This window comes from Rosa chinensis, chromosome 5, assembly GCF_002994745.2.
Source record: "Rosa chinensis cultivar Old Blush chromosome 5, RchiOBHm-V2, whole genome shotgun sequence".
NCBI lineage: Eukaryota > Viridiplantae > Streptophyta > Magnoliopsida > Rosales > Rosaceae > Rosa > Rosa chinensis.
The window spans coordinates 63,505,957-63,518,582 of NC_037092.1; the positions used below are offsets into that span (position 1 = coordinate 63,505,957).

General features: G+C 50.2%; 1 long non-coding RNA gene across 2 annotated transcripts; it reads right to left on the bottom strand.

Annotated features, from left to right (window-relative positions):
* Positions 1–944: 944 nt before the first annotated feature.
* On the bottom strand, positions 945–1,855 carry LOC121049519. 2 transcript variants are annotated; one of them, XR_005800596.1, is made up of 2 exons: positions 1,493–1,855; positions 945–1,332 (listed from the first exon to the last, which is right to left on the bottom strand). It is a non-coding gene; the product is annotated as an uncharacterized LOC121049519 (long non-coding RNA). The 2 variants fall into 2 exon arrangements; XR_005800597.1 differs by having other exon boundaries at positions 945–1,371.
* Positions 1,856–12,626: the final 10,771 nt, after the last annotated feature.

The window sequence follows — 12,626 nt, forward strand, 5'->3', positions numbered from 1 at the left end:
TGGGGGTGGCCCTAGATATTTCGAACATATGATCTAACAACCCATCACAACCCATAAGAACTCAATCCACATATCCATTTTATTAGTCATCTTGTTTACTCATGATATTCAGACCCAAAACCCGATGAGATTGTTTTATCAACACTCTTCGTTGAAGGGGCATAGTTTCCCCGATTTGTGCACTTGTGCGATGATCATAGATCCTAAACGCCTCATGACGACAAACTCAACTCCACAAAAGGATTCATTTATTTTCATTTCAACTTGGATATCAATATCCATCACATCCTTCCACAAACACCACTTTCAAATGCATACCCATAATGCCTCTCTATGCATCATGTATGCCAATTTGCATATCAATGCTCGTAATATGATATCCAGCACATGTTTTAAAGAAAGCAATAATATTTCAACAAGTAACTCATTAACTATACATGCTTTTATACAAAGCGATAACATCTAAGAGTTAAGTCAAGCAATGACACATAATTCAATGATTTCAATTATAATGCTATTTGTCAATCTAACAGATAAGGTTTCCCGAGAGACCATACCTGGAATCGAAGCTTTAACTGCAACGCTACCCAAGGCTATCCTTCTGGTTATAGGACTGTTAGTACACATTTAATGCTCGTATCGACCAATACAGAATTCAGTCAACCATTTGGTCCAAGTGACCAGAATTACTCTGGACACCCAATATTAATCAAATCTGGAAAATATCTAAATCTTCTTCTTGTCCTCTTCACACAGTATTCCCCAAATATAATCAATTTGACCTGTACATGCTCTTCTGATTTCTTCATTGCACACATGATCGTTAGTAATCTAATCTCACAGTCCTCAAATCTACTATGGACACCCAAATCCTTATTCAATAACAATAGGCGAATAACACATTTCAAGTCGGTTCGATCAATTATTTTCCAAATAATATTTTATTTTTAGAAGAATTTTCCAAATAACAATTGACCAAAATTTTGAAATACATCATTTGTCTTATTGGATTCAAGTCGTCGCAATTACAAAGCACACCCAAATTCTTCTCATCCCCAACTTCCGATTTCGATTCTAGATGCATGAGCTTCCTAACTCATTTTGTAAAAACACACATCAACAAGAGCAAAGATGATCTTCTATGCTGGAACACACATGATCCAATTCTGGAGGAATCATCCCACTTCTACAGTTCTGAAATCAAAGCTCCAAGTTCCAATTATCAGACTAACAAGCATGGATACCAAATATTAATCCAAAACAGTTGCAGTTTGTACACCCCCGAGTAACACAGTTCAACTCCGATCATCCACTTCTTATCATTCTTGAATTCTGTGATCGAAAACAAATCAAAGAACTTCAATATCGCCACTGCCAACAATGAACCCGTAAAGAACATGAACCTCAAAATACCAAATCCTCAAATCTTAACACAAACTGGAAATTGATTATACCATCTTGTAGAGCTCGATAAGTAGATCAACTTTGGTACCTGAGTTGAAATCAAAAACATGAAAACTCGCCGGAAAAGTCAGAAACTTTTAGAGGTTCGATTCTCCCTCATCCGAACCCATCTTGGAAAACTAAAACCATAGAAAGGTTTCTGAAGTCGAGAGGAAGATTCTGATACAGGTCCGACACCGTGACTCGACCAGAATCGGAAAAACTCGTCTGGATTTGATTCTCTGTCACCGGAGCTCTTCTGTGAAAACCAAAGACATAGGGATGATGGCGACGTCGAGAGGAAGCCGTGGCAACCGGTGCGACTGCTTGATACGGCCGGACGACGGAGAAAAGATCGGATCGCCCGTTGCTGCAAAACGGGTCGGGGAGAGGTCGGTCTGGGGTTTGCAATCTGGTGCTTCTCAAGCTGGTCCAACATATATGTAATCAAATAAGACTGTCCAGATCTTACGGTGTTTAAAATGGACGTTCTAGATTACACCGTCTCTAATTTCTATTTTTAATTATATTTTTGGATATACAAACTTCTAAAATCGTTAAAAATAACTCGGGTGCCCGAAATATCCTGTAAATTCTTACAAACTCGTAACGATGTCTAATTTAATCCTACGGGCTCAAAAGATAAATTTTGAAAAACTAAAAATTTAAATAATCTTTGAAAGCTATAAATAGTTTAAAACTAATAGAAATTCAACTAAAAATAGCTAGAAATTATTTTTCCTTTCAAAAATAGGAAATCGAAATTATGAGATCTCACAAGTAGCTGGTTCTTCGCTTTGAGCTCGACAAACCTGTTTTGAGCAGCGAGAGTTGTAGATTGCTCACGACAACTTGCTTCGGGAGGTCTTCGATGTCCTTTCGCATCAGGACATAAGTTGCTGCTAGGTCAGTGGTAGTTAACCTAGGGCCATCTGTCATCACCAAGCTCGTACTTTTTGAGGAGAAGAAGTCGAGGGTTTGAGTTGCCATGACCTTGGGGTTTGTGCCTAAGAGGATTCGATGTGGGAGTGTGTGTCCTCACATACATTGTGAAGGTCTTCTAGCCGAACCTGAGGGCAGTTCTGCTCCCATGTCTTGCAGACCACAGAGGATGGCTCCAGTCGACGTAGACATTGGTGATCTGTCGTGCTCTTTGCTGGGGAGCTCCACCCTGTCTCCGATCAACCAAGAGATGGTCTTCAGTGGCTATTGATCCATGTATTTTCGGTGTTTGCGCTTGACACGCATGTGGATGAACAAGGAATATTTGCAGGCTAATAAGCTTAGTGTTAATGCTGAAGTCCGGCGGTAGCCGATTCCTTGCATAACGCGGGTCCGGTGGGCGGACCGCTACTCCTAGGATTAGGTGATTCCTGTTACTGCAACACGATAGACAGGGCGTCAGAGTGGAGACCGCGTTGGGCGGTCTTCACTTCTCCGATGCCTAAGTCAGTCATTGTATATGCGCAGCATAACAATAAATGAATAGTAATTGCCTAATTAATGAGGAGAGAGGAGAGAACCTTTTATAGGCGAGGAAGGGGTTGATCCTCTTCTTGTTTCCGATGTGGGACTGATGTGCTTCGATTCCCAGCGTCAGGGGCTTCTGATGCTATCTTGACGCGGCGCGTGGCGGCGCGTCAGCGGTGATCTGGGGGCGGTCCGGGGCTCGAGCGGTAGCCCGCCTAGCAGTGACCTCGTAGGTCATCCCCTTGGTGAGATTCGGTACCTCCGGCGGTGCAATGAGCGTGGCTCATTATAGCTAATTATGCTCGTTCTAGCACATGTAGGTACAAGTCCCCCAATTCCCCAGTTAAGGAGGGCAATCTTGGTTGGGGAGTTGATCGGCGGTGTGAAGCGTTACTTCCGCTAGACTTGCAACAGCATAATTAGCGTCAGTGCGTTGTCAACCATGGATTTACTAAGTAAACGCTTTATACCCTTTCGGGTGGGCCCCTGCCAGGCTCGCCAAGGAGTCCCCTACTCCCTAGCCAAGACGGACCTCAGGATGGTCGGCAAATTGTTTGATGAGGGGAAGTTGCGGGGAGCAGAAGGTGTTGGGTAGCGAGCCCAATCTTAGTACCTGAGTGGCGGGGGTCAACGTACCTGATCAGGGTCGTCGTAGACTGTTGACAAGTCCCCATGTCCCGTAGGGACGATCTGACCGCAACGCCCCGTGGCGGTCGTTGGCAGAATGAGGCGTAGCCTCGGGATCCGCCGCTGGCGGATACCCCCTGCTGGATGCAGCAGGAAAACAGCGTCGGGTAGACGTGTTCGGCTGTGGTTACTGAGCGGAACTGCGCTCAGCAACGCACGGGGTTTGCAAGATGGAGAGGGCCCTGCCGGCAGTGCCATGTATAGCCTAGGCTGCCCCTTGCAAATTGTCAAGTGGAAGACAAGTGAAGTTCGATACTTGGAAGATGACAAGTGAGAAGTTCCGCTAGCGGGGTTTCGCTCAGCGGACCTCGATACTTGGAAGATGACAAGTGAGAAGTTCCGCTAGCGGGGTTTCGCTCAGCGGACTTCGATACTTGGAGCCTTTTACTCAAAAGTTGTGGCTTCTGTCGGACGCTTCGCCTGATGGTGGTGGACACGTGGCAAGCCCCTAAAGGGTTAGCGTGCGGAGGCGTGTCTCCTTCGTCGAGCCGTCTCCTCGCCATTAATGTCGAGTAATGATGGATTTCGTAACCGAGGCGATGCCTCGGTTAATCCGGAGAGTAACTGCAGCTGTTGGACACGCGTACGGCGGGGATTGTTTGACGTTGACATAAAAGGGGGGGAAGGTCGCATATTTGGCACTGCTCTAAACTTCGAACTGTGCCCTCGTCGTCTTCAAGTGTTCTGTGTTTGAAATCGGAGGAGAAAGGCGAGGCGATATTGGCGAGTTCTTGTGCGTGGACGAACAGACGATCTCCGGCTGCGAAGAGTAGTGTGCACACTGCTGTCAGAGGCTCCACTGTCAAGGTTGGTAATCTGGCCTTTTTCCTGTTTGATTGGGTGTCTGCGTTGTTGGATTTCTGGGTTTTTCTGTGATATGCTCTTTGTCGACGTACTGTGAGGGTGTGAGTGGGTTTGGGGAAGGGTGGTTGTGATTGACAATTGGGGTTGTTAGGGCTTTTCTAGATGGTCGAATCTGGGTTTTAGTCGGTTTGTTCTTGTTTTGGCATTTTCTGGGTTGAGTGTTGTTGATGTTCTTGGGCACTAACTGTTATAGGGATAGGTTAGATCCTGTGTGAGCTAACTGATTTGGGTTTTTGGGATGGCCGACGTCATAGAGATCTTGAGCAGTGAGGATTCCGGATCTGAAGTGTCATTCAGCGCGGCGGATAGAAATTTTATTGACTCGTTGCGTCCGTCTGCCCGTGCAGGAACCTCACTGCCAGAACCGCTAGAAGTTGAGCCGCTACAGACCATTCTGTGGGACGTAGATATGGGTCGTGCGTCGCGTCCGGAGAGTTCTAGGGCGGGGGAGGCTGCTGCTGCGCATACCTTGCATGAAGAGCGGCTAGAAAGTAATAGCGCCGCTAGCGATTCCGCTGGCGGGGGAGGTGACACGGGGGAGGATACCGAGTCTGCGTGGGTGTTCGAGGACGGCACTCCCGTTGACGAGGCGGGAGGTAGGATGACAGCGGTTGCCGTCAACCAGCTGAAGCGAGTGTTCCGGTTGCCCGGGGCAGTGAAGCTATGTCCACCGTCGGTAGAGGAGAAAGCTTCGATTTTGCCGGTGGGCCATGCCGCGGTGCATGAGGCTATATTCCGCGAGGGAGTGACCCTCCCGCTGGTGCCCAACCTTCAGATTCTGCTGTGCGAGTTCGTTATCGCCTTTGGGCAAGTGTGCCCCAACATGTGGCGGTTACTGCTGTCGCTGAACTCGTTGTGGCGGTTGTCTGGTTGCGAAGGACCGACCGTGGCAGAGGTGTTGCATTTCTATGAACTGGTGTACGTGAAGCGCCAGGGTTGTAGAGGGCAAGTAAACCTCAGCCGTATGCAAGGAGCGCCCAAGCTGATCGAAAACCTGCGGGACTCAATGTCGTACTGGCGGGGCTCGTTTTGCGTTGCCACAACGGGATGGGAGTACCAGGCGGGGGCTAACGAGGGGGAGCCGTCGTTTAGAATTAAGTCAGAATTTCAGCCCATCTGAGGTTGTTTGTTGTTTCCGCTGAACACGACTGGCGTGGTTTCTGTTTTTTTTTTTTTTTGTACTCTACTGATGATGACTTGTTTGTGCAGCGGGGTTGCGGTACAACTTAACTCGTGAGGAAGAGTGCCGGGTAGCACGCATCAGAGGTTGCTGGCGGAATCGCAACTTGCTGGACTTCCGTCTCCTTAGCGGGTGGGAGTTGTTGGTAGCTCAACAATTGACGCGGGCCGTTGGTAAGTAATCTTAGCCGTATCGTACCTTTGGTGAGGTTGTCCCATGCTAACTGGCCTGCCACTAATTTTTGTAGAGACTCCGCCGGGAAACAAGGCTAGCCGTGACGCGTTTGCGAAGGCCATGGACCGTTCTGAAATCGACAACTTCCTTGAAGCCATGTATGCTTCCGGGATGGCGGCACAAAAAACGGTGGTGGACCCAGAGACACTGGTGCTGAGCCAGTCAGAGGTTCCTGTGGTGCTGCCAATGCCGCACCATTCCCATCTCGGTGGTGATGGGCTGCCTGCCGTCCAGGCGGGGACCGACGGTGTGAGTGAAGCGGTGCTAAGGAAAGAGAGGGCGCCGGCCCTGCGGCGCGGCGCGGCGAAGAGAACGGTGCGCCCCACCGAGGGTGTTACCATAGCGGGGTTGGCGCCGCTGGCGGGGGGTTCGAGGCCTGCTGTTGCTGGGAGCACGCGGGTGCTCCAGCGAAAACTCCGCCAGCCAGACTTCTGTGGGGAAGAGGAGGAAGTGGAGGTAACGGGGGCCCAAGAGCAGCCCAAGAAGTCGAGGCATGTTCCGCCCGGGGCTGTTGCGGACGTGGCGAAAGAGGTGGGTGCGAGCGGCCTGGACTCATTTGCCGCCTACGCCGAGTTCCTCAATGACGGTGAGCGGGACTTCCTGTATCACCTTTGCGAGCGGCTGGGGTTCGGCGGCCTGGAGGGAATCGTTCAGTCGACCGTCGTCAGCGAGTCGCCCTTCAGCACGGCCTTTGGACACGTCGCCGTTGGGCTTCACGAGATGTTCCAGGCGGCGTCTAAGCAGCCCCTGGTTGAGCGGGAGCTGAGGGAGGAAGTGGCGGGCCTCCAGAGGGACTTGGGGCAGACCCAGGAGAAGTTGACTGACGTCGAGCGGCGTCTGACAAAGGTCGACTGCGATGCGGCGGATGCCAGGGGCAAGCTGAAAGTTGCCATTGAGCGGCACCTGGATCAAAATGAGCGGTACGCCAAGCTGGAGCAGGATATGTCTCTGGTGCGTGACTGGGTGACTGCGAAGGAGAAGAAAATTGAGATCCTTCAGCGGGAGTCCGCCGCTAAACAAGGGGAAATCAAGCGGCTGGAGGGTGAAGTCGCTCGCTTGGAGGCTGAGGGAAGCCGTGCTGCGGCTGCCGCTGTTGAATCGTACAAGCAGTCGGCGGAGCACAAGAAGGCGCTCAACGACGCAGCCAAGGCCGGTGCCCTGGCCAATGTGGAGATGTTGCCGCAGAGGGGCGCCATTGACTGGGCGAAAGCTGCAATGCCGGTTGTGCAGCCGAGTAAGGAAGCGCCGCCGACAACAAGTACCGCTCCTACCGCCGCACCTGGTCCCGGAGTCTGCTCTGGTAGCGGGGAGAGTGGCGAGCATCCAGAAGGCGGCTCCCAGCGGACGCCTACGTAGTCCAAGGCGTCCCGTGCTGGGTTCTTAGCGGCCCACACCCGGGCGGATGGCACAATAGAGACTCCCAGTCCCACAGCCCGAGGGTTCGACCAGACGAGCCGCTCCGATCCTCCCCAGGCCGCCGGTGGAACTGCTGATGGTAGCGGGGCCGACCTGACAAACCCTGCCAACCCCGCCAACCCCTAAATAGGAGTAGGACAGTTTTTTTTTGTAGCCGCTGAGGCATAAATGATGTAATTCTGTTTTGAGAAATGAAATTTGTTGGCACCCAAATTCCAAGTGTTTCTCTTTTGTTTGTGATAATGTGTGTGCCGCTAGAAGTTTTGATAATTGCTTTTGGTCATGAATGAAACATTAAAGGAATTAAAATTGGTCCAAGTGCACAATGTAGCCGACGTAGTCCGCTGACTGGCGTTGCCAGTTGCCCTCAGTGCTAGACTTGGTAACAATGGTTTGAATAATTCCTCGTTTCATTGATAGCTGTCTGAACAGCGTTTACAAAAGTGGGGTCGTACCCGTTGGGTAGCTTCCCTTAGCTAAATATTGAACAAAAATTTAGCTAAGTCAAGATGCTCTTGGGTAGCGGTATGACTATTTGTAGTAATACCGAAGGTGTTCGGTATTCCAAGGGTGGGTCGTTGTGACGCTATCCTTGTCCATTAAGTAGAAGGTGCCCGGGCTAACGACCTCTATAATTTTGTATGGACCTTCCCAAGTTGGGCGGAGTTTCGTTGGTGGGGGTATAACTTCTTTCATTACCCAGTCCCCCAGTTGGAGGTTGCGGGCCTTAACCCTGGTGTTGTAGAAACGTGATACCCGCCGCTTATTCTGGAGATTGCGCAAATGGGCTGCGTCTCGCTTTTCCTCTAGTAAATCCTTGTCGAGGTTAACGCCGTCGCTGTTGGTCTCGGGCAGTAACCTTCGACCCTAGCGGTTGGTTGGATTACCTCGATAGGCAGGACAGCCTCGGTCTCAAACATCATACAAAAGGGGGTTTCACCTGTGGCGGAGGTTGGGGTTGTTCAAATGGCCCACAGAACCTCCGGGAGCTTCTCTGCCCACAAACCCTTTGCCTCATCGAGCCGCTTCTGCAATAGTTTCTTGATTATCTTGTTTGCCGCCTCGACCTGGCCATTGGTTTGGGGATGGGTGACCGATGCAAAACGCATCTTGGTGCCCAGATTGGCGGTGAAAGAGATAAGTTCCTTATTGTTGAACTGTGTGCCGTTATCTGTGATGATTGCATGAGGGACACCGTAGCGGCAGTAGATGTTCTTCCAGAGGAAGTGGATTACCTTGGCGGTAGTTATTGCCGTCAGTGGCTCTGCCTCTATCCACTTGCTGCTGTAGTCAATGGCGACAATGATGTATTTGAATTGACCTTTGGCGGTTTGGAATTTTCCCATCAAGTCCAGGCCCCACGTTGAGTGAATCCAGGGGCTGACGATAACCGACAGAGGACCCGGCGGAGCGTGTGGAAAGTCTGCAAATTGTTGGCATTTATGACAGGATCTTGATATCCGCCGGGCGTCATCACCAAGCGTAGGCCAAAAGTAGCCTTGTCGCATTGTGCGATTAGCCAAGGATCTGGCGCCTGAGTGATTTCCACATTCCCCGCCATGTATTGTTGCCAGCACGACCTTTCCCTCCTCTGGGGTTAGACAACGAAGGTTGGGGTGAGTGAATCCCTGGCGGTAAAGTTTGCCGCTCTGCATGTTGTAACGGGTTGCTCTCCGCTGGAGCTGCCGCGCCTTGATCTTGTCTTCTGGCAATGTCCCGTTGCGCTTGTATTGGATAATCTCGTCCATCCAACTAGGACTGGCCTCAATGCTAAAGATCTCCGCTAGGGTTTTGGTGATGCTTGGCCTGTCCAGGGATTCTACCCTTGTGTCTGCTGGGCTCTGGTGTGGTTGGGCGGTTGCCAGTCTTGCCAGTGAATCAGCCTTGGCGTTCTTTTCCCTGGGTATTTGCGTGATGGTGTGGAACTTGAATTTCTTGAGCAGCGTTTTGGTGTATCCTAAGTATGCCGCTAACTGTTGATCCTTGGCCTGAAAGCTGTCTTTGACCTGGTTAACGACCAACTGAGAGTAGCTGAAGATGTTGACACTGTCGGCTCCTGAATCGATAGCGAGGAGTAGGCCGGCAATGAGTGCCTCATATTCCGCCATGTTGTTAGAAGCTTTGAAGTTGAATTTCAACACATACTCGACGTTAAGCCCCCGTGGTCCTGTCAAGATGATTTCCGCACCACTGGCCTTTGCTGAAGCGGAACCATCCACGTGTAGGTTCCAGTCCGATTGTTGGGGTGCTGGCTCTACGGCCGTAGCAATTTCTGTTTCGAGCGGTATATCGATCTTGGTTTCGGGCTGACGCTCGGTGAGCTCAGCGATGAAGTCTGCCACCGCCTAGCCTTTCATGGCGGTTCGTGGTTTGTAATCAATGTCAAACTCGCTGAGCTCAATGGCCCACTTGCTGAGGCACCCCAATGTTCAGGGTTCTGCATAACTTGTCTCAGCGGTTGATTGGTTTGCACATGTATTGTATGGGCTTGGAAGTACTGGCGGAGTCGTCTGGCGGCAACGATGAGTGCGAGAGCAAGCTGCTCTAATGGAGGATACCGTGCCTCCGCTCCATTCATGCCCCTTCCGGCATAGAAAACTGGGAGCTCGTCCTGGTCCTCTCGCCGGACGATGGCGCAACTAACTGCTGACTGAGATACCGCTAGGTAAATGTACAATGTTTCTCCTTGGACAGGGATGGAGAGGAGCGGTACTGCCGCAAGGTATTCCTTCTGGCCTTGGAACGCCGCCTGGCACTCTGGGTTCCAGTCGATGACCTTCTTGTGGGTTGTTTTGAGAACTTTGAAAAATGGGGCACACCTGTCGGTCAGTCTGGAGATGAATCGAGACAGGGCTGTTAGCTTGCCCTGGAGGCATTGGACGTGCACCTTCCACTCTGGGTCCTTCAGGTTGAGGATGGCCTGTACCTTGTCAGGGTTAGCCTCGATGCCCCGTTCGCTGATAATATATCCCAGAAATTTGCTGGCGGTGATGCCAAAGAAACATTTCTCCGGGTTGAGGCGCATGCCGTAGGCCTAGAGGATGGTTATTATGATTTTCAGATTTGCCACATGTCCGCTGGCCTTTATACTGTTGACCAACATGTCGTCTACGTAGACCTCGATTATCTTGCCCAGATGTTCTGCGAACATGGTGTTCATCAGCCGCTGATAAGTTGCCCCAGCGTTCTTCAAACCGAAAGGCATCACATTGTAACAACATAGGCCTTTGTCGGTGGTGAAGGTGGTGCATTCCTGGTCGTCGGGATGCATCCTGATCTAGTTATAATCGGAAAAAGCATCCATCATGCTAAGAAGCTCGTGTCCAGCGGTTGCGTCGACGAGTTGATCGATGTGAGGTAACGGGAAGCTATCTTTCGGGCATGCCTTGTTAAGGTTTTTGAAGTCGACGCACATCCTCCACTTACCGCTAGGCTTCTTGACCATAACCAGGTTGGAAATCCACTGGGGATAGACGACCTGGCGGATAAACCCAATGCCCTGGAGCTTGGCAACCTCCTCTCTGATAGCGCGGTACTTTTCTTTGTCGAAGGCTCTGCATTTATGTTTGATAGGGTAGAAGGATGGTTTGATGCTCAACTTGTGTGAGATGATTTCAGGGGAGATACCTGGCATGTCTGCATATGACCAAGCAAAGACTGTAGCGTTGTCAAAGAGGAACTGGGTGAGCTCTGCCGCCAGCTCTGGGTCCAATTGAGCCCCTATGCGGACCGTCCGCTCAGGGTGCTCGTCCGAGATGCTGACAACCCTCAGTGATGTTTCTGGGTTGACCGGCTCCTTCCTTACGTACTTCTTTTCATCCTCCCTGGGGTCCTCAAAAATGTTTGGTGGCGGTGCCCGACTGCCTACCGCTAGGATCTCGTGGCGGCGGGCTGATTGTGCCATGGTAGTAGAATAACACTCGCGTGCCAATTGCTGACTTCCCTTGACACATCCTGTGCCGTTGGGTGTGGGGAATTTCATGAGCAGCATGTACCCGGCGATGATGCACTTGAGTTTGTTGAGCGCCGGCTGACCAATGATGGCGTTGTATGAACTCGAACAATCGACAACTATGAACTCCGTATGTATTTCTGCCATACATGGACTAGTGCCCATGACGAGCCGCATATAATCAGAGCCCAGCGGTTGTGTGACGTCACCGGAGAAGCTGAGCAGCGGTTCATGGTCTTGGAGTAATTTTCTGTTCCTCTTAAGGTTGTTATAACAACCGCCGAATATAACGTTGACAGCGGAACCGCTGTCAACCAGGATTCTTCCCACTGACATTTTGCCCAGAATAGCGTCAATCAAGAAAGGATCGTCGTGGGGCAGATGTACTCCCCGTTCCTCCTCCTCTGAGAAGGTAATGGGTTCCCAACCGGATCTAGGGAGTTTGACGGATCTTTCGTAGCGGATGTTGTAGACTTCCTTTGGGTGATTAGCTCGCGCGTAACGCTTTCTAGCTCTGTGAGACATGCTGGTGATTGGAGCACCTCCGTCGATTGTGTTGATGCGGCCCATGGGCTCAATATCGGCGATCACAGGTGGCGGTTGGCATACCTTGAACTGCTCAAGCTTGCCGTCCTGGTACAAGGTCTCGATGGCCGTTTTGAGGGCGTTGCAGCTGTTGGTATTGTGACCGCTGTCCTCGTGGTATTTGCACCACCTGCCGGTGTTCCTCGGCTTTCCTGTTTTTGGGTATTTTCCAAGGTTCTAAAAAACGCTAGGCGCTAGTCGGGCGGTAATCCGGGGCCTAGCGCCCAGAGGCCTAGGCGGGGACTAGGCGTTTTTTATTATAATTTTATTTTATTTTTATTTTTGTTACATATATATATATATATATATATATATATAGTGTGTTAATATGTGTGTATTTTTTCCCTTTTAAAACTTTTTTTTTCCCGTTTCTTTTGGTTTTAATCTCCACTCTCAGATCTTGTAATTATATTAATTAGTCTTAGGGCATAATTGTCATTTGCTAGTTGTGTGTGCTTAGAAGAAAGTCAAGAAACGAAGTCCAGAATCCCGAAGCCTCTCAACTCTCCCATTTTTCTCTCTGCACTCCCAGTTCTTCCTCTCGCCAAAATTGATCATCAAACACCAAAATCTTCGTTGTCTTCATCAAGGAAAGTTTCATTCATCTACCAATCGATAGTTTTGTTGATAAGAGATTCCGACTTCAGATTCAAATTTCAATCCCCAACTTTCTTTCTTATCAGGTTCATCGCCGGAACTCCACCACCACCGACTCATCCGAGCGCGCTGGGTTGTTAGTTTTGATCAACTGCTCTGTCGAGGATTGGGTTTCAGTTCAGAGAGAAGTCTCTGAAG